The sequence below is a fragment of the Pseudorca crassidens genome, chromosome 4, assembly GCF_039906515.1.
Source record: "Pseudorca crassidens isolate mPseCra1 chromosome 4, mPseCra1.hap1, whole genome shotgun sequence".
Lineage (NCBI taxonomy): Eukaryota > Metazoa > Chordata > Mammalia > Artiodactyla > Delphinidae > Pseudorca > Pseudorca crassidens.
In genome coordinates this window covers 126,928,527-126,947,825 of record NC_090299.1, presented here as the reverse complement: position 1 = coordinate 126,947,825, position 19,299 = coordinate 126,928,527, and positions in this window count along the sequence as shown.

The window sequence follows — 19,299 nt, the reverse complement described above, 5'->3', positions numbered from 1 at the left end:
CTCCATAGTGGCTGTACCAATTCACATTCCCACCAGCAGTGTAAGGGTGTTCCCTTTTCTCCACACCCTCTCTCAGAATGGGAGAAAATATTTGCAAATGAATCAACTGACAAAGGATTAATCTCCAAAATTTACAAGCAGCTCATGCAGCTCAATAACAAAAAAACAAACAATCCAATCCAAAAATGGGCAGAAGACCTAAACAGACATTTCTCCAAAGAAGATATACAGATTGCCAGCAAAATATACTTTTAAATAAAAACAATCTAATATCTTTATTTTTGTTAAAATTGTGAATGTCATTATGGTAAAGTAAGAAAATGTCAATGTAAATCAGGGAGGAAAACATAAAGGGGGTCATTAGAAAAGGTTCTAAGCATAGTATTGTACTGTTGACGATGCCATTTGTAAAGTCAGAGGACAGAAAACAGGATACTCCTTCCGTATCTTGGTAAGTCTTGTAAGCATGAATGCAGGCAGCAATCTTTGGAAATACGTATCCGGGGTTAGATGGGCCTTCACTATGCTCTACTTAGCCAGCTAACAGAGCATGGAGCTCAGCCCCAATGAGATCAGGAAACTATTTATGGTCCTTGGTGACTTTACTTAGATTACAAATGAAGCATCCTGATTTCAGGAAACAACATTCAATAGGAGGCCTGACCTTTTGCAGACAAGGAATGAAGCTGGAAAAATGCCCCCATAGGCCAAAACATTTTCAAACAAGTTGACTTATGTTCTTTAATTTAAATGGTTTTGTTTCAGCAAACATTTTTGGTTCATCTATAAAACAAATGATTAAAAAAATACTTTGAAAAATAACAATAAACAAGCAAAACAAGGGAATTTTTAAGTTTCTTCTCTGGAACCTTCTGCTTTGTTAAGGTCACTTCTTCTGTGGGTATATTATCAGGTCAGTAAGCTGCAGCCATGAAAGACTGCAAAAGCAAGTAGAATTGTCTGATTTAGAAGGCTAAGTTGGTTCATCTTGATTTCATACATTTCATGTATAATACATTGAATTTAGTGTTTATAAACAATTTGGGGTAACATGTCTGGACAAAATAATTTTCCATGTTGCAGTCTTTCAAATGGAAATGGCTAGGTGGCATGCCCTTGCCAGCATTCAATAGTCCTTTTAATTGTTCTAAAGGGGCTACAAATTTTTGAGCCAGAGACCTATAGAGGCTTCAAAGTTTTCATCAAATGCCTGTCTTGGGTTCCTGTTGACTTCAGCAGAACTTATTTTAGCACTGGTTTAACAGCAACTGGCCATATCCAATGATCTTGAAAATTATTTGGTGGGGAGTAGGTGGAACAATTCATATGAACATTTTCATTTAAAGTTTAGTAAGCAGAAGTTAAATGCTTTATGAAGGAGACTAAGTTATAATAGAAAATTAAATTTTTAAGAACAAAAGGATGGATATGTTGTGATTTGTTGGAAAAAGAATAATGGATTTGATCCTGAGTCTCAAATTTCCCATGACTGAGTGATTTACTGAATATTTACAAGTATTTATTTGTCTATAAAGTGGGAACAATAATTCCATCCTGCCCTATGTTAGAAAAAAATAACATGTAAATGGACATTGAGATCATGAGATTAAAAATGCTGTATAAATATGAATAATAAAGAGTCATTTAAATTGAATCCAACTGAAATTTTACTTTTTAAAAGGGTTTTTACATATGAATTCAATGAATTGAAATTTTGAAAACCATATAGCAACATACTCTGAAGGAAGTACTTTTAGGAAGCTGAGCTTTATTCTAATGGCTGTGAAAAAAAAAAATAGAGAAAAGTCAATAGATTAACTTTCATCTAGGACATGGTTCTGTCTTTTTTTTTTTTCCAAATAAGAATTATTTTATTTTATTTTTAAAATTTTATTATTTTGAATTTTATTTTTTATACAGCAGTTTCTTATTAGTTATTCATTTAATACATAATAGTGTATGTCTGTCAATTCCAATCTCCCAATTCATCACACCATCACCCCACCACCACCACTTTCCCCCCTTGCTGTCCATACGTTTGTTCTCTACATCTGTGTCTTAATTTCTGCCCTGCAAACCGGTTCATCTGTACCATTTTTCTAGGTTCCACATATATGCGTTAATATACGATATTTGTTTTTCTCTTTCTGACTTACTTCACTCTGTATGACAGTCTCTAGATCCATCCACGTCTCTACAAATGACCCAACTTCATTCTTTTTATGGCTGAGTAATATTCCACTGTATATATGTACCATATCTTTCTGTTATGTCTTGACCTCAAGTTAGAGCCAGTATTTCTAGGAGTTTTAAATGACTGTTGATATGTGGGAAGAATTCTGCAATATAAGTGCATAATATTGTTATTAGTTCCTCCATTTAAAAAAAAAGCACTTATGGGACTTCCCTCATGGTGCAGTGGTTAAGAATCCGCCTGCCAATGCAGGGGACACAGGTTCAATCCCTGGTCTGGGAAGATCCCACATGTCACGGAGCAACTAAGCCCATATGCCACAACTACTGAGCCCACACACCGCAACTACTGAGCCCATGTGCCACAACTACTGAAGCCTGCGCACTGCAACTACTAAAGCCCACATGCCTAGAGCCCATGCTCCACAACAGGAGAAACCACTGCAATAAGAACCCCATGCACCACAATGAAGAGTCATCCCCACTTGCCGCAACTAGAGAAAGCCCGTGAGAAGAAATGGAGACCCAATGCAGCCAAAAATTTTTTTTTTAATTTTTCGAAAGCACTTATTATGTGCCTCCTGTGTTCCAAGCAACCTGCTAGGCACTGGGAATACCACGGGGAGGAAAAAAGAGATGGTCTTGGGCCTAGACCCAGGCCGTCATGGAGCTCTGACTTGAGTCTCCATTTTCCATGGCAGCTAGAAGAATTATCAAAATTCCACTGATGAACAGGTTATGAGAGGACAGAGCATCATCATATAAAAAGTTTCCAGGACTCTAATGGTGAGTTCTAGACTATGGACTCAAGATAAGAAGACATAGAGTGTGGCCAATGGACAAATTAAGGAGCATATTGTGATGTGTATTCTGCTGCTGCCTTTCTGTTTGTTGGTTGGTTGGTTTTTTCCAGCTTGTCTACAACCCTTAAAACTTCAATGCTGAGGATAATATAGAAATGCAAAGCCTGAGCTGCTCTGTAACCAGGTAATATAAGGAGCTGATCACCTTGGAGGATTTGGAAAACTTAAAGATAATTTTTCAGGTTCTCCTTCTGAAACATGAAATTCATTAGAGGGGTCTGAAGACCACAGAGAGGTTTTTCCACCCCCATATGGGGAAGGCAAATATATCATGTCTACCTGACTTCAAGTAAAATGAGGAGACTCATTTGTACAGTTATAATGATCTTCTCTGTGCAGAGATTAGAAAGGGGAGGTGATGAATGCATAGCCTGGATCACAGACAACTTGTCTCTGCCCCTTATCTAACTTCACACAAAGTTGGCAATTTTTAGCTTGTTTTCCTATTTGAAAATTGGGGTAGGTGAGTATGGTGAGTTATTTCCTCTAATGTCTTCTGGTTGTTAGGAGGTCTATTGAGATAACACATCAAATTTGTTCTCATCTCTGAAGTAATCCTGAGTCCTTTCTGAGGAGACTGAGAGATTTGCAGAGAGTAAGGAAGACCTCTCACTTACACGTCATGTGCTCACGGTGCGCCACGTCGGGCCGTTTAGAATTAGTGAAGTTGTATAATCTTACTTGGGTTTTCTTGTGGTTAACCCTAGTCCAATTTACCTCATTAATTTGATCTTAATGAGTTCACCAGCAATGATTTAATACAACTTTGAGGAACAGCTTTCTTTAGTCTTTAATTCGCGACAGTTCCCCTTCCATTTGGCAGTACATTAATGGAAATGGAAAATTGCCTCATTCTAAATGTCAGAATAATACTGCACCAAAAACAATTCAGTCATGTCTTTCAAACCACGCACATATGGTTCATCACCAAATGTCACTGTTCTTCCCCCCTCCCCCCCATGCCCCCTCCCGCCTGTACCTTCCCTCTGTATTTTCTTTCTGTTCGCCTGTCTCTGGTGATCATTATTTGGATTAAGTTTCTAACATCTTTGCATAAGCTTCATTTCTCCTGTTGTCCAGGAACCAGTTCTCATTACACTGGTTTTACCCAGATCCTTGGAATTGGCAGAGTTCACAGATCAGGTGAAAGCTATTGCTTTTAGTATAACAAATGTCTTTCATCTGATCTCAAAATTGAAAAAAAAAAAAAGTCTATGTAGTGTCTTCAAAATAATTTTTGTCCATAAAGTTTGGACTGTTTTGTGAAGTTCTCTAAGTAAAGCTATATTCCTCACTCTGTCTACACCAGGGCATTCTTTTCTTTTTTCTTTTTTCTTTTTTTTTCCCTAGCACCATGTTCAAGCAAGTTTCTCTCTAGAGCAAACGCTTTTCTTGAGTATTTTAGTTGTGATTTATCGGGTAAGTTCATAATGAGAACACAGCACAATTTATCTTGCACTTTAGGATACAAACTTTAAATTGCAAATCTTAATTCACTAATACTTAAAAGACATTTCAGTGAATTTTTAAAATTAGTCTATAAGCTAAACTACCTAAAGATTCTCCAGTTTTTTGTAAAGAGAAAGTTGAAAGGTAAAGCAATTTCCAAAGTTATTGATCAAGCATCAACTTTCATGGTTTAACCTCTAAAGAGTATTTTAAATGATAAATTTTTCTTTCTGTAAAAGGCCCCTTCTTCAGATAATATCTGAAGGAAAATGAAATGTTAAGAAAAAAGAATCTCCACTTTCAATTGTGTATTTTTTTACACCTGTAAATTTATAGTACTTGTCTGAAACTAGATTTTTGAATTTTAATTAACTTATTGGTTTTCTTTTTCTTTCTACCAGCAAGCTGACTCATCTGTGAAGTATGAATATTTTAATTCAAGTAAATCTTTTCTACAGATGGAGGTTCACTTGCTGAGGCAGTCAAATGTCATCAGAGGGTGACCTGTAGTTTTGTATTACAGAGATAGGATCAGAAAGCACTAAGGATATTACTTGATTTCTCTGTGTTTCTTTTCTTCTATCTAGTGGCAGATATTTAAGAAATTTGCCAGTTTTACTCGGTAGAGACTATATCACTACTATCATAAGAATTATATATTTTTCCATGATTTATTTCGCATCCACTTTGTGACAGGTGGCTTACACAGGTTATTCAATCTAACTGTCCTGACAACAGTAAAGTAGGTTTGAAAACAGTTTTCACAGAGGTTTAAAGAGCTGTCTGACATTATAGAAATGGTGTGTATGTGGATACATGCTTTTCTGACTCTACACTTTTTCTATTATCTGTGCTATTTACCCTAGAGCAGAAAAGGACTTAAAGAATCTATTATCCACTCCCCTTCATTATCAATAGTCATCCAGCCTTTACTAGAGGCTGGCGGTCCTCACATCCTGAGGCCGGCTGACCACTGCTGAACAGCTCTATTGACAGACTATGATTCATTATATTACAACTGAAGCATGTCCTATACTTTTGCCCATTGCCTTTCTTCTACATTTTATAATAACACAATTAGTCAAATCTTCCTCCATGTTATACCTTCAGCTGATTGAGGACACTACTGACACCCTAAATTGATTTTTCCTCTGGGTGAAACCTTTCCAATTCCTTGCTTCAGGGTCTTTCATAATGAAATTACTACAGGGCACAATAGCCCGTACAAAATCTGAACCAGTATAGAATAAAAGAGTACTTAATTTGGGCATTATATTTTTTTACATGTAAACTCAGATGATAGTGAGTGTGTGGGTGTGTGTGTATGTATGTGCGAGCCTGAATTATATAGGTTTAGGATCAAGTAAAAAATAAATGGCAACATAAATTTCTAGGACCTGAATCACTATCCTGACTTTTTGAACCCAACATAAAACTTTACACTCTTTGTATCAGTTTAAACACACCAACTTGGCCAATCAGCATAATTTTTAATATGTTTCCATCATTTGATGCTTGAATCCTCTCTTTTCCCCCACATCTTTCTGACATCACTACATTTCATAGAATTTTTTTTTCTCTATTGTCAGTGAAGTAATTGATGTAAATGTCAAACTAGGCCATACTTAAAACAAATTTCTAGAACATGACCCCATGGGCTTTCCCCTCCAAGTCAGCCCATCAGATTGGCTGTCATATAGGGTCTACTGAGTCATCCTGAACCCTCCAAAAAAATGGGGGCTTCCCCCAAAACCTATGCCTCTGTCTTCAGATACCACTTAAGCCATCTTTTTCTTGTGATCTTTAGTTTTTCTGTTTTGTTTTTAAAGTCATATCTGGATGTTCAACTTCATGCCACTATTCTGACTTATTCTTTGTTCTAGGTTCTCTGTGTGTGATATTCACCTTTGGTTTCACAGCCCATTTGTTCACATATTATTAATTCACAGGTTAAGTAAAACACACAAAAACATGCATAGACACAAAAGATCTTCAGATTCCTCCCTCTTTTTAAATTTTTTTTAACATCTTTAATGGAGTATAATTGCTTTACAATGGTGTGTTAGTTTCTGCTTTATAACAAAGTAAATCAGTTATACATATACATATGTTCCCATATCTCTGCCCACTTCCATCTCGCTCCCTCCCACCCTCCCTATCCCACCCCTCTAGGTGCTCACAAAGCACCGAGCTGATCTCCCTGTGCTATGCGGCTGCTTCCCACTAGCTATCTACCTTACGTTTGGGAGTGTATATATGTCCATGCCTCTCTCTCGCCCTGTCACAGCTCACCCTTCCCCCTCCCTGTATCCTCAAGTCCATGCTCTAGTAGGTCTGTGTCTTTATTCCCGTCTTACCCCTAGGTACTTCATGACCTTTTTTTTTTTTTTCTTAGATTCCATATATATATGTGTTAGCATTCGGTATTTGTTTTTCTCTTTCTGATTTACTTCACTCTGTATGACAGACTCTTGGTCCATTCACCTCACCACAAATAACTCAATTTCATTTCTTTTTATGGCTGAGTAATATTCCATTGTATATATGTGCCACATCTTCTTTATCCATTCATCTGTTGATGGACACTTATGTTGCTTCCATCTCCTGGCTATTGTAAATAGAGCTGCAATGAATATTTTGATGCATGACTCTTTTTGAATTATGGTTTTCTCAGGGTATATGCCCAGTAATGGAATTGCTGGGTCAAATGGTAGTTCTATTTTTACTTTGTTAAGGAACCTCCATACTGTTCTCCATAGTGGCTCTATCAATTTACATTCCCACCAACAGTGCAAGACGGTTCCCTTTTCTCCACACCCTCTCCAGCATTTATTGTTTCTAGATTTTTTGATGATGGACATTCTAACCAGTGTGAGATGATATCTCTTTGTAGTTTTGATTTGCATTTCTCTAATGATTAACGATGTGGAGCATTCTTTCATGTGTTTGTTGGCAATCTGTATATCTTCTTTGGAGAAACGTCTATTTAGGTCTTCTGCCCATTTTTGGATTGGGTTGTTCGATTTTTTGTTATTGAGCTGCATGAGCTGCTTGTAAATTTTGGAGATTAATCCTTTGTCAGTTGCTTCATTTGCAAATATTTTCTCCCATTCTGAGGGTTGTCTTTTGGTCTTGTTTAAAAGACCCTGAATAGCCAAAGCAATCTTGAAAATGAAAAATGGAGCTGGAGGAATCAGGCTCCCTGACTTCAGACTATACTACAAAGCTACAGTAATCAAGACAGTATGGTACTGGCACAAAAACAGAAATATAGATCAATGGAACAGGATAGAAAGCCCAGAGATAAACTCCCGCACATATGGTCACCTTATCTTTGATAAAGGAGGCAAGAATGTACAGTGGAGAAAAGACAGCCTGTTCAATAAGTGGTGCTGGGAAAACTGGACAGGTACATGTAAAAGTATGAAATTAGAACACTCCCTAACACCATACACAAAAATAAACTCAAAATGGATTAAACACCTAAATGTAAGGCCAGACACTATCAAACACTTAGAGGAAAACATAGAAAGAACGCTCTATGACATAAATCACAGCAAGATCCTTTTTGACCCACCTCCTAGAGAAATGGAAATAAAAACAAAAATAAACAAATGGGACCTAATGAAACTTAAAAGCTTTTGCACAGCAAAGGAAACCATAAACAAGTCCTCCCTCTTTTCTTTCTCAAAGAAATTCTAAGTGTTTTCTAGACTATGTCTCAGGACTATTTCACCCATTGTTTTGCTCATAAGAGGTGCTCAATACAGGTTTGTGGATCTCAGCCTAACTGAATTCTGATCACTTGTGATTGTCTTCATCAGAGTTTTACTTCTAGACCCTTCTATCCTTATTTATTCCTTTTCAGAATTAGTACCCTTGGGAAGACACCTGCTATTCTTCTTCATCTCTTTTAAAATCTTATGTTTTAAGATTGGAGTCCATTTCGCTTGGCTTGAAACTCCCTTTCATTTTGATCGTCACATCCAGCGTTACCCCATCATGTCCGCAGAATCCTGACACTTCCGTATCACCAATAATGTTCTTTCTGGATGCTCAAAATCAAGGACAGTTGTGAATAAGCTCAAGATCCTCAAGGAATGATAGTTTCAGCCACATTCATATTAACTAATACCAACAAGCTAATGAATGATTAAATTCAAAGGAGCTGTTCTGAATGTTAATTTTCTTTTTTAATCCAGAAAAAAGCAGCTCTAACACTTCCTGAGTGCCTCTTCTGTGCCAAGCACCATCCTAATATGTTCATATAAGTTATCTTTAAAGTATATGAAAGACATTCTGGTCATCTATTGTTTTAAGCAAAATTGTCCTGTTTGTACAGGCTAATTAGAGAGATGAAAGGTAGATCATAAATATTTTCCACAAGTAGAATGAAATTGAATTCTCCTTTTGAATGTTTCAAGCAATTTGATTGCTTTAAAATTTAAGTAAATTTTATTTATGTAAATACATGCACATGATGCATGCTCAGTAATATTAACTGATGACAAAGGTGAGTTAAAACGAACAAACTTTTCATTTCCTGTTTTTTGCCATGACCAGAAGATCAAGTGCCAAATAAAACTATAACATGTCTCGTGATTGTTAACTGGCTGGGACCAGTATATATCAGAGGTCAGAGGCTTATCCTCATGAACAATTTTAAGAGCAGAGTTTCAGGTTACATCGTAAATTCTTAGGTACTTACCCACAATGTGTACCTTAGACCTTCTGAGAACCTTTTCTTGTCAGGTAAGTTCTCTGGCTATAAATAGTAAAGTGGAGTGGACAGAAGCTACCCTGCGAGTCAGGGGAACTAGAGTCTAGTATTGCCTTTCATATCATGAATGGCTTCCCCTGGAGGGTGTGTTGGATTCATTACAATAGACCAGTGGAGAAGGGCATGGGAGTCAGGTCCAACAGGACTAAACTTGCTGGGACAAAGGCCTGATAGCTGAAATATAGTATCTGCATTAGTTTCTTAGGGCTGTGGAAACTAATGACCACAAACTTGGTGTTAGTGTAGCAGAAATGTACTCTCACATACTTCTGGAGGTTAGAAGTCCAAAATCAATGTGCCAGCAGGGCCATGATCCTATAGAAGGCCCTAGGAAGGGCCTTTCCTGCAATTCCAGTTTCTGGTGACCCCAGGTGTTCCCTGGCTTATAGCTGAGCTACATTACTCCAATCTCCCACTACCAATCCTTACCTCTGCCTTCACAGGAATTTTTCTCTGTCTCTGTGTGTCCTTTTCTATTTCTTATAAAGGCATTCTCATTGGATTTAGGGCCCACCTTAATCTAGTATGATGTCATCTCAGTTCTTAAGTATGTCTGCAAAGACCCTATTTCCAAATAATGTTTCTAAATTCTATTTATTACCAAATTCTAGGTTCCAGGTATATATGAATTTGGGGGGACACTATTCCACTGACCACAATATTTAAAGATACATGGTAACTCTTGATTTAAGCCAATTTCAAGTCATTTATCGATCCATAATTCATTCATTCAACAAAGATTTATCAAAAATGTGATCTACAGCAGCTCAGTGCTAGGTATGAGGATGCTGGCTACAAACAAACATGAACCATACTGTTATGGAGCTTACAGTCTAGAAACATCCAAAGGGGTCCACTCAGGTGGATGGGACTCTGCTGTACATGTTCGTAAAGTGTTGATCTCCACATTTACTTGATCATGCATAGTTTTTTCAGCATGCACTTCTAATATAAATTTCTGTATTTATTTATTAAATTATTATATGAGCCACTCTACTAGTACATATGTATATTATACAACACATCCAAAATATGACTTTAAAAAGAATCAATATAATAAAAATAAACAGGAATTAAAGTGCTAATATTGTCTTTCAGATCTTATCATTTTATGCAAGTCATCCTCTTTTGCAAGAATGCTGTCTAGATACCTGTTACATTCAAAGCCTTGGGAGCAATGTCATAGTTCTAGATGTGTCTTTTGTTTGGAGCAACACCCCAACCAGAACTGAGGATCCAAGAGGCAAGCAGTAGCCCCTGGGATATTGGGATGACAAGTGATGTCCAAGTGTCAGCACTGCCCCTCAACCCCAAAGACAAACTGAGACTCAGGCCAGGCTTCAATCACACAGAAGGAACAGGATACATATAAAGGCGGGGGTCCACCTGTAATGATTTAACAATTATGACAAAGATTGGGAGAAATCTGAAGTTTATGGATCTGCTGGTACTTGGGTCTATGCTACAAAACTGGTACTTGGATTCTGGACAGAGCTCCCAATGTGCTGTCAACATCAGTTAGGGATGGCTTGGGATTTGGATGAGGCTGAATCTGAGTGAATTCCTCTGTGTTTGAAACTGGACTGACACCGTTCCTGCCTCTGACTAACTTGACGACTTTATAAGAGAAATTTAATCTCATAAGCCTTACTTATCCCAGTAAAATGAAGCCAATAACACTTAAACTATTTGAAATCAGGGTCTTGGATCAGGAAATCTTTTGACATCTCTTCCAGAAATAAGACACACCATTGCAAGATCTCAGTGTTGTTCAGTAAGTTAAATGTTTGCAAAGGAAGGGACAGTTGACTCTTCAAATGAAGACAGTTAAAATCTCCTACTCCAAGTTGAAGGAGGAGCATTTTTGGGTAACTTTATTTATTCATGAACTCAGGAGTGTCAAGGAGAACATTAGGCTGTGGAATGTTTTCCTAAAGAGGTGTGGTTGATTCAAAAGTGAGTATCTTTGAAGGAACTTGACAGAACAAACAGATGTAAATGCTGCCTTCACGAGCTTTGTGTTGTCTGGGAGCAATGCTGGGACTGTCCCATGTGTTCAGAGGGAGAAGGAGATTTGTTGAGAATAGAGGTAACCAATAAGTGTTTATTAAAAATAGGCAATAGGAGAATGAATACTTACTTAGTGGTTAGAAGAATTTGATTCTCATCTACTATCATTGAGGCAACCCATTTCAATATACCTTCGAAAGTAGTTTCTGCTCATTTTTAACTATTGCGTTAATCCTTTAAAAACTATCAACAGAAGTACAACTGTAACATACTGACATTTGTGGTGATTATTTTAGATAAGAAGTGAAATGACTAGATACTTCTTACGAGTAATTTTTTTTTGACCACACCTCGTGGCTTGCCAGGATCTTAGTTCCCCGACGAAGAATTGAACCCAGGCCCCTGTAGTGGAAGCACAGAGTCCTAACCACTGGACTGCCAGGGAACTCCCGAGTAATTTTGTTTAATAAAAAGTACAGGATCACTAAAGTTGAATGATCAATGGATTGGACATCAGAAGGTCTGGTTCTGCCCTCAGCTCTGCTGTTCTCTGGACTTACACCTTCTCTTTGTCAGGTAAAGTCCCTTTCCCTCTTTGAGAGTCTTTTTCTTTATTTTAAAGTAAAGGGGTTAGAGTGGATCCCCTCTACATCTCCTGATATAAACATTCTGTGATTCTATGAGTCACTACAATGCTCTCAGGATTACACTAAGTTCTTCCACCCCTCATCTGCCTGGCTCAGTTGGGCAATTACCTTTCCATTAATACTTTCCTAACTACTCTTTACCTCTGGGAGAGGCACCTGCTCTCATTTTAGTGTCTTTACTCGATTCTCTATGTATTTGCACCATAACCTGTGGATCAACCAGGGTTCAGCGCAAGATAGAAAATACCAGTGCTTTTGAGCAGTGCTTCAATCAGGTAGCTGGATGCTCATAGGGTAAGAAGAACAGAAGTTAGAAAGCTCTACTGGACATTGATTTGAAGGTCACACCACCATAAATGCTACCCAGAGGTCAGAAAGTGGTGCTGCTGCCACACCTTCTCCCATGGGCATAAAGCTGGTGACTGGGCTCTGGGGCATGGAGTCCATTCACCACAAATGTATCTCTATAATCTTGCTTGCCAGTATCAAGAGAGGCAGCAAGATGGTTGTCACCTCATGTTCATTTTTAAACTATCATTCAAGTGCACCTGGTGAGTCCTTGTTCAAATGTAGAGACTTCGCTTCAGTTACATATGGAAAACATGGGGATCACCTTTTCAATCTCTTCACATAGAAGGAGGGTGGGATTGCAGTTAGGAGGGCTAATCCAAATGTCTACCATATTATGTACAATGCTTAACATGTTGAACTTATTTATTCTACATGTATGTTCCTACCAGACTGTAAGCCCCCACAAAGACAGGGGCCATGTCTTATTAACACAAAAATCAATAAATTAGGGAGAAGACAGATCTTGAAAGGATTATAGTCCATTCAGAAAATGTGTATCAACAGTAAACAATGGGAAAAAACTAAACAAAGCTATGTGTTGGGCTAGTAAAGTCTAGTTGAGAGACCAATGAAGGCTGGAGTGGTCGGAAATCTTAAGAAAAGATACAGATCACAACAGGAGTTTGAAGAATGGTAGAATTTGGATGGACCCAAAGGTAAAGATAAGATGTTCCTATTAAGAGACTAATAGCTGGCACCATGGGTGCCTGGAGCTACCTCTTCTTAGTTAGGAAGTTTCTCATATACAAAAATCATTTTCATGTATTCATTAATTCATTTAGCAAATGTTTATTAAGTGGCTACTCTATATTCCATCTATTTTTTCAGGGGCTGGGGGTATAGTGATGAATAAAACAAACAAAAAAAAACCCAGAGAAGTATTGAACTTTAGTAGATAGAGCAAATATTTTCTGATGTTGTTTGATACTTGCTTTTGTATTTTGGAATATAAAATTGGTTTGTGTGATTGAATAATTCTCCCCTCCTTTTTTTCTTACATGTGTCATTCAAATGGTTCCTAGTATGTTTGGCAACATAGAAATTCTCATATAGCTCTTCCAGATGGCTTCATTGTCTAAATGTTTAATAGTTGCATTACACTATAATAGATGTTAACACAGTTGTGGAGAGGAGAGTAATGAAAATACATTAAGTAAGGGATATAGAGTGTAGTAGGTCTATTTATTCCCTACCCCATCCCCTACCTTTTGGAAAACATGAGTTAAAGAATAAGGGTGCTTAATTGGCAGCTTATGTAAAGATACTGTTCAAAGTGAAAATGAAATCTTTCTAGAGAATACTAAATTCGTTCAGACCCATATCTGTCATCTGTAAATACAGCATTAGCCTAATCTGTTAATGTATTTGTATAGTAAGATCGAAGGCATCACCCTGACTTAATTAGCGTCCCAGGCCTTATCTTCTTTAGATTGTAATTTCTTTAATGGCAGCGACTATATAAGCACTGTGAATCCTACCTCAACTTTCCTTTACATTGCCTACCCTAAAAGTCATTGGTCACTTTTCTGCCAATGTCATAGTATTGTGTGATCATTCTGCAAATTCTTCCCATCACTTTGCCATTTTATTTCTATTGTGCAAACTATTCTGAGCCATCTACACTCTTGAAAAATGTTCCCCTACATTCCTAAGCATTTATAAAAGTGCTAAACAAAATTTGTTTCCTAGGGAAAATTCCTGGGTGAAAGACTGTTTATTTATACAATCAAAGGAATGATATTTATTTTAACCTTAGAAAGGATAATCCCAGAATGGTGCATATATGTATGTTTTATATTCTGCTTTTGTTTCAAAGTATTTGAAGCAAATTAATTATGACAATATTAAATCAGTTCATATTTTATTATTATCATTTCTAATGTGTAATCTGCTTTTATTTTATAAAGAAATATTTATAATATAAAACATACAAAATAAAGAAAAATTGAATTACCATAAAGCCCAAACAACAAAGATAAACCATGTTATTCCTTTAATGTATTTCTTTCTAGTCTTCTCATATAGCCATGATATAAAAAAAAAGCTACATGTATTCTTATATTCTTTTTTTCTTAGACTGGTTACAAATGGTGCCCTTCCTCCAGTAGGTTATTTTTAGACATTCTAGCTTTTTATTGTGGCTCCCACTCAGAACTGTTTCTGGTTTATAGTAATTGGGGTCATCACTCCAGACTTTGTGCTCTGGGAAGATCCATAATTCAATGGAGACCAAATTCTTGAAACTTTTGGGAAATAACTGGAAGAGAAGAGGAGTATGTAATCCCAAATGGGGGTTAAAATTACCTGAGACACTCCTATGATGACATTCAGCAGATATACTTTGGATGTGTGAGGGGTGTCAGAGGAGTCAGGACTTTGACTTCCTTTAATTAACTTATTTTTCCTCACATCTCAGTCCCTAAGTTTCAAGTGGTCATTTTGGGAAATGTTGTCTTCTTTTCCCTTCAAGATACCCTTGATATTGCTTCTGATCTATTTCAGTTGAATACATTTAAGGGGATGTGTGTACAGTGGAGGCATGTAAAATACTGCTTTCCATGTATCCTATGGGCTGCTAAGTGTGGACTTGATTCTATCAGTTTATGAATCCATCAGTTGATACTCATCTTCGGCACTCCCCAGAACTTTCTCTGGTGATGTTCACACACAATGGAGGTATGATCACCAGCCTCAGGCCCTGTGGCCTTCTCTGCCAAATTATATATTATGGTCACTGACTCTATCTCTGAAGTTGTCCTCAAGACCTGAGACTTATCTCTATCTAATTGATCACTCAGTCTACTACACGTGTGCATTTTCTAATGTTAGAACTATAATTATTAGCTTCTGTGGTAGGTTGTTTGCAAAGAGGGCCACAATTATTCTTCTCATTCCTATAAGTACACCCCTTTGCAATGTGGCTTGGCAGCTTCTCCCATTAAGATATGGAGTTTACTTCTCCCCACCCTTGCATGTGGGCTTGGCATGTACTTGCTTTGGCCAATAGGATATTAGCAAAGTTGTACAAACCGAGGTTTGAAAAATATTTGCACCTTGTGGCATGCCTTCTTTTCCTGTGCTGGGAAAGCTACTGCCATGTGAACAAGCTGGATTTTCCTCCTTGAGGATGAGAGACAAGGTGGAGAGAGGCCCAGTTGTCAGGCCAGCTCAGCCCTAGGCATCCAAGGGAGGCCATCCTAGACTCTCCAGTGCCCGGTGAGCCAATTCCAACCAGAGCTGTCTAGTCAACCCACAGACTCATGTTCAGCACATAAATGTTTGTTTTCTTTTTGCCAGTTTCCTATGGGAGTGGTTTACTCTGCAGTAAAATAGACATGGGTACCCGAGGTGACAGGCTGCTTTAACAAAACTCAAAACATGTAGTAATTGCTTTGGGATGAGATAGCACATGGAGGCTGAAAAAGCAGTGAGGAAACTGCTGGCAAAACCTGAAGAAAAGGCAAACGAGCTGTTACTAGAGCCTAGGAGAATGGTGAGGAAGCAGCAGTAGTTGGAAGAAAAGATGGTAATCCATGTTATGTAGCTGCAAAACCATTGACAAAACTGTCACAGGATAAAAAAATGTACCCGAAAAACTGGTCGTTATGCCTAAGACAATTTTATGGCCAGTGGTTAAAGCAGTCATTAGCTTCTCCTGCTATGATACTGTGAGAGAAAGATGAGCTAAGGAAAGAATGATTTGGCAAGCAGAATTTAGAGATGTACAGGGAAGCCAAATTCCCTGAGTTGGAAGGTAAACCTGTTTTTCATCTCTAGTCTTTCCACACAGCAAAAGATTCTCAAAATAAGAAATGGCTTCTTGGTAAAGGGTAAATCGAGGGTATGGCTATCAGGTCCTCTTGAAAGTTCTCTGGAAGATTGAAGGTGGTGTCTAGTAGACTATTTCAGCTAGACGAAAGGGCTGTTAGTAATTTTAAGGGTACCTTCCCATGTCATCCTGACAGAGGGATGGTGCCTAAACAGAGAGATGTCTGTTTCCAAAGAAATTGTAGATATGGCTTTGGGGGCATGGAATGGATGTGATTCATCTTCACAAAGTTTGGAGAAAGCACTGCAAGATCTTGCTAAAAAGAACAGAAATAGTCAATATCAAAGGAGGCCTCTGGGCCCCAACTTCCTGTGGATAGAACTTTGGATTCAAGAAGGAAGAGTCAAGAACAACACAGAACAATGGACTTGGGAACCATTCCTGGGGATTAGAATTGGGTCCCAATTAGGGAACATACCCTGCTCCAGGAGTTGGGCCTTTGTTAATATTTGTTTGTTAGGATTTCACTATAGCTCTGAACCAGTGTGACTGCTCTGTACTTCTTATTTCGAGTGGGACTGTTTATTGCTGTTACCTGTCCCCTCTCACTATTATATGGTGTGTGTGTGTATGTGTGTGTGTGAAGTAGATGGATAACTTTAGTGTATAAGTCTTTGGATAAGAAGGAGCCACACCTGAGGAGCAGCACCTGAAGATCTTCATCTAGATCTGGACCTGATTTAGATGAATATCTTGTACTTCAAGGCTGGTACCATAATGAGATATGACTTTTGAGGAAGAGAGAGAATGTATTTTGCATGTGAGAAGAAAGTTTATTTTGTGGTCAGAGGGCAAATTGTGTTGGATTATTTGCAGAGATGGCCATAATAACTCCTGCTATCTTTATCTACACATTTCTTAGTATTGTGACTGTGTCATTCTTCCCAAGTGGTGGAGTCTTGTTCTTGCTCTTTTGAATCTGGCCATAGCCAAGTGACCTGCTTTGGCCAATGGGACATGAAGGAATAAGGCAAAAGCCCAGGTTTGTAAATAGTTGCACATTATGATGTGCTGTCTGTGTCTGCACACGTCATCCTCAAGCAAGGATGCAAGGACCTGTGCTAGCTGCTGGAGAGACCGCATGGAGGAGAACAAGGGAGAAGAAGCCCAGGATTGCCAGCCTGGTGAGTGAGGCTGTCTTGAGCATCCAGCTCTAGCTGAGCCACCCACTGACTGCAGACACTTGAGTGAGACCCAGAGAAGACCAGCTGTACAGCTCAGTGGATCCCAGCCCAAATTGCCCATGGACTGACTCATAATCTATTAAGTAATTGTTTTCTAAGCAATTAAGTTTTGGAGTGGTTTGTTAGGTTAGCAAAAGATAGTTGATCCAGATTCTTCACTTAAAATACAACTTAAATTTGGAGATCTCCATAAAATTACTTTTTAAAGTTAAATACTGTGACAAATAATTGTTTATTGTTTTTCTTGGGTTTTTTTTGTTTTTTGTTTTTTTTTGCTTTTGCCTTCATATCTTGATGACACTTGAATATACTTAAATCTTAAGTAGTTCCGTTATTACTCTATCTGCTTTCCTTTCTTTGTCAAACACTTTAGTGTTTGATTTTGGATTCCCTTGCAAGGTGCCCTTGTAATTAAGCAGTTTTGACCTATTCAATTTTGTTTAAATTTGACCTGTCACATTTATAGGATTCCCACTCTTCTTCCTGGAAAATTCTTTTCCTCCCTAAAAAGATTCTTTGTCCTCACCTCCTCCTTTTTAAAAACAGCCTTCTTTCTTTTGCCATTTAGTGTTTATTTTCAAATACCTTTTCTTTTCGGGTTGAGTCAAACATTTTTCCTGAGTTTCCAATAAGTTGTTCTTAAGCTGTCTCCAGGCTTCTTCATGGTTATTTACTTTCAAAACTATTTCTTTCAGGTTTTTTGCCCTAAGAAAAGCTCATATCTTGTCATAGTTCCCTTTTCTAAAACTAGCTTCATGAGGAATATTTTTGGTTTCCTTTCTTGCCAGGATGTTGGACTTAACCACATAATAATTGCTGTTATCCAGGCACTCCTTGATGGACAGTATCTCTCTTATGAACTTCCCTATGGAGGAGCAGGGCCATCACCACCCCTCTTCTGACGTGGTTGAAAACCAAGGCTTGTCTGTCTACCTAAAGTGTACCCTTGAGGGAAGATTCAGATGGAAATAAGGTAGAAGAGAAAATGCTATTTTGTAATTTCCTTTGGCCTTGTTCAGATTCATTAGCCCCCTTCCCTGAGGACATGTCTTTATAGCATTTCTGTTACAGTTATTTGTAGAATCATTTTAGTTTCCATCCTAGACTCAAGATATTTGAGAATAAGGTCCAGGTTTCAGCCATCTTTCTACCTCTTGGAGTGAACCTAGCACATGGGCAGTACATTATAATATTATAAATATTATATTATAAATACCTGAGTAAATGAACAATTAGAAAATTAATGAATGAAGACAAGCTATGAGCTGGGTCACGAACTCCTTCGGTGGGAAAAGGGGGAGGTTAAGTCAGATAAGTGGTCCTTCTGAATGAACTTTTTGTCTCTCCCTGGTTGTCTAGTCTTACCCTCCTCCCTTAGTATGCCTCACTTAAAGGAAAGAGACAAGGTTGAAGACATACAAGCTCCATAGCAACAAATGTTCTTTCCTCACCTTAACCTGTATCTACTACAGAGCTATTATGTATTGCTCAAAAGGAGTTGGACCTGCCATACCTAGTTCTTCTGCTGATATCCTTAAAAGGTAGAGGACATCTGGAAGATGGCAGTGGCATAGATTTTGCATCTTTCTGATTACCTATTGAAATAAACAAAGCAATGACTATAGCAAAACCAAAGACCCATATACAGGCATACCTTTGAAATATTGCTGTTTCAGTTCCAGACCACTCCAATAAAGCAAGTCACACAAATATTTTGGTTTCCCAGTACATATAAAAGTTATCTTTACACTATACTGTAGTCTATTAGGTGTGCAATAATATTATATCTAAAAACAATGTACAAACCTTAATTAAAAATACATTATTGGAGGAGGCAGAGTCAAGATGGTGGTGTGGGAAGATGTGGAGTTAGCGGCTCCACACAACCAAGGCTCCAGCTGGCTGCTGGTGGGGTACTCTGATGCCCAAGGAGATGGGAGGAACCCCAAAGTGAACTGGTAGGATGTAGGGGAACTGAGGGGGGAGGAGAAGT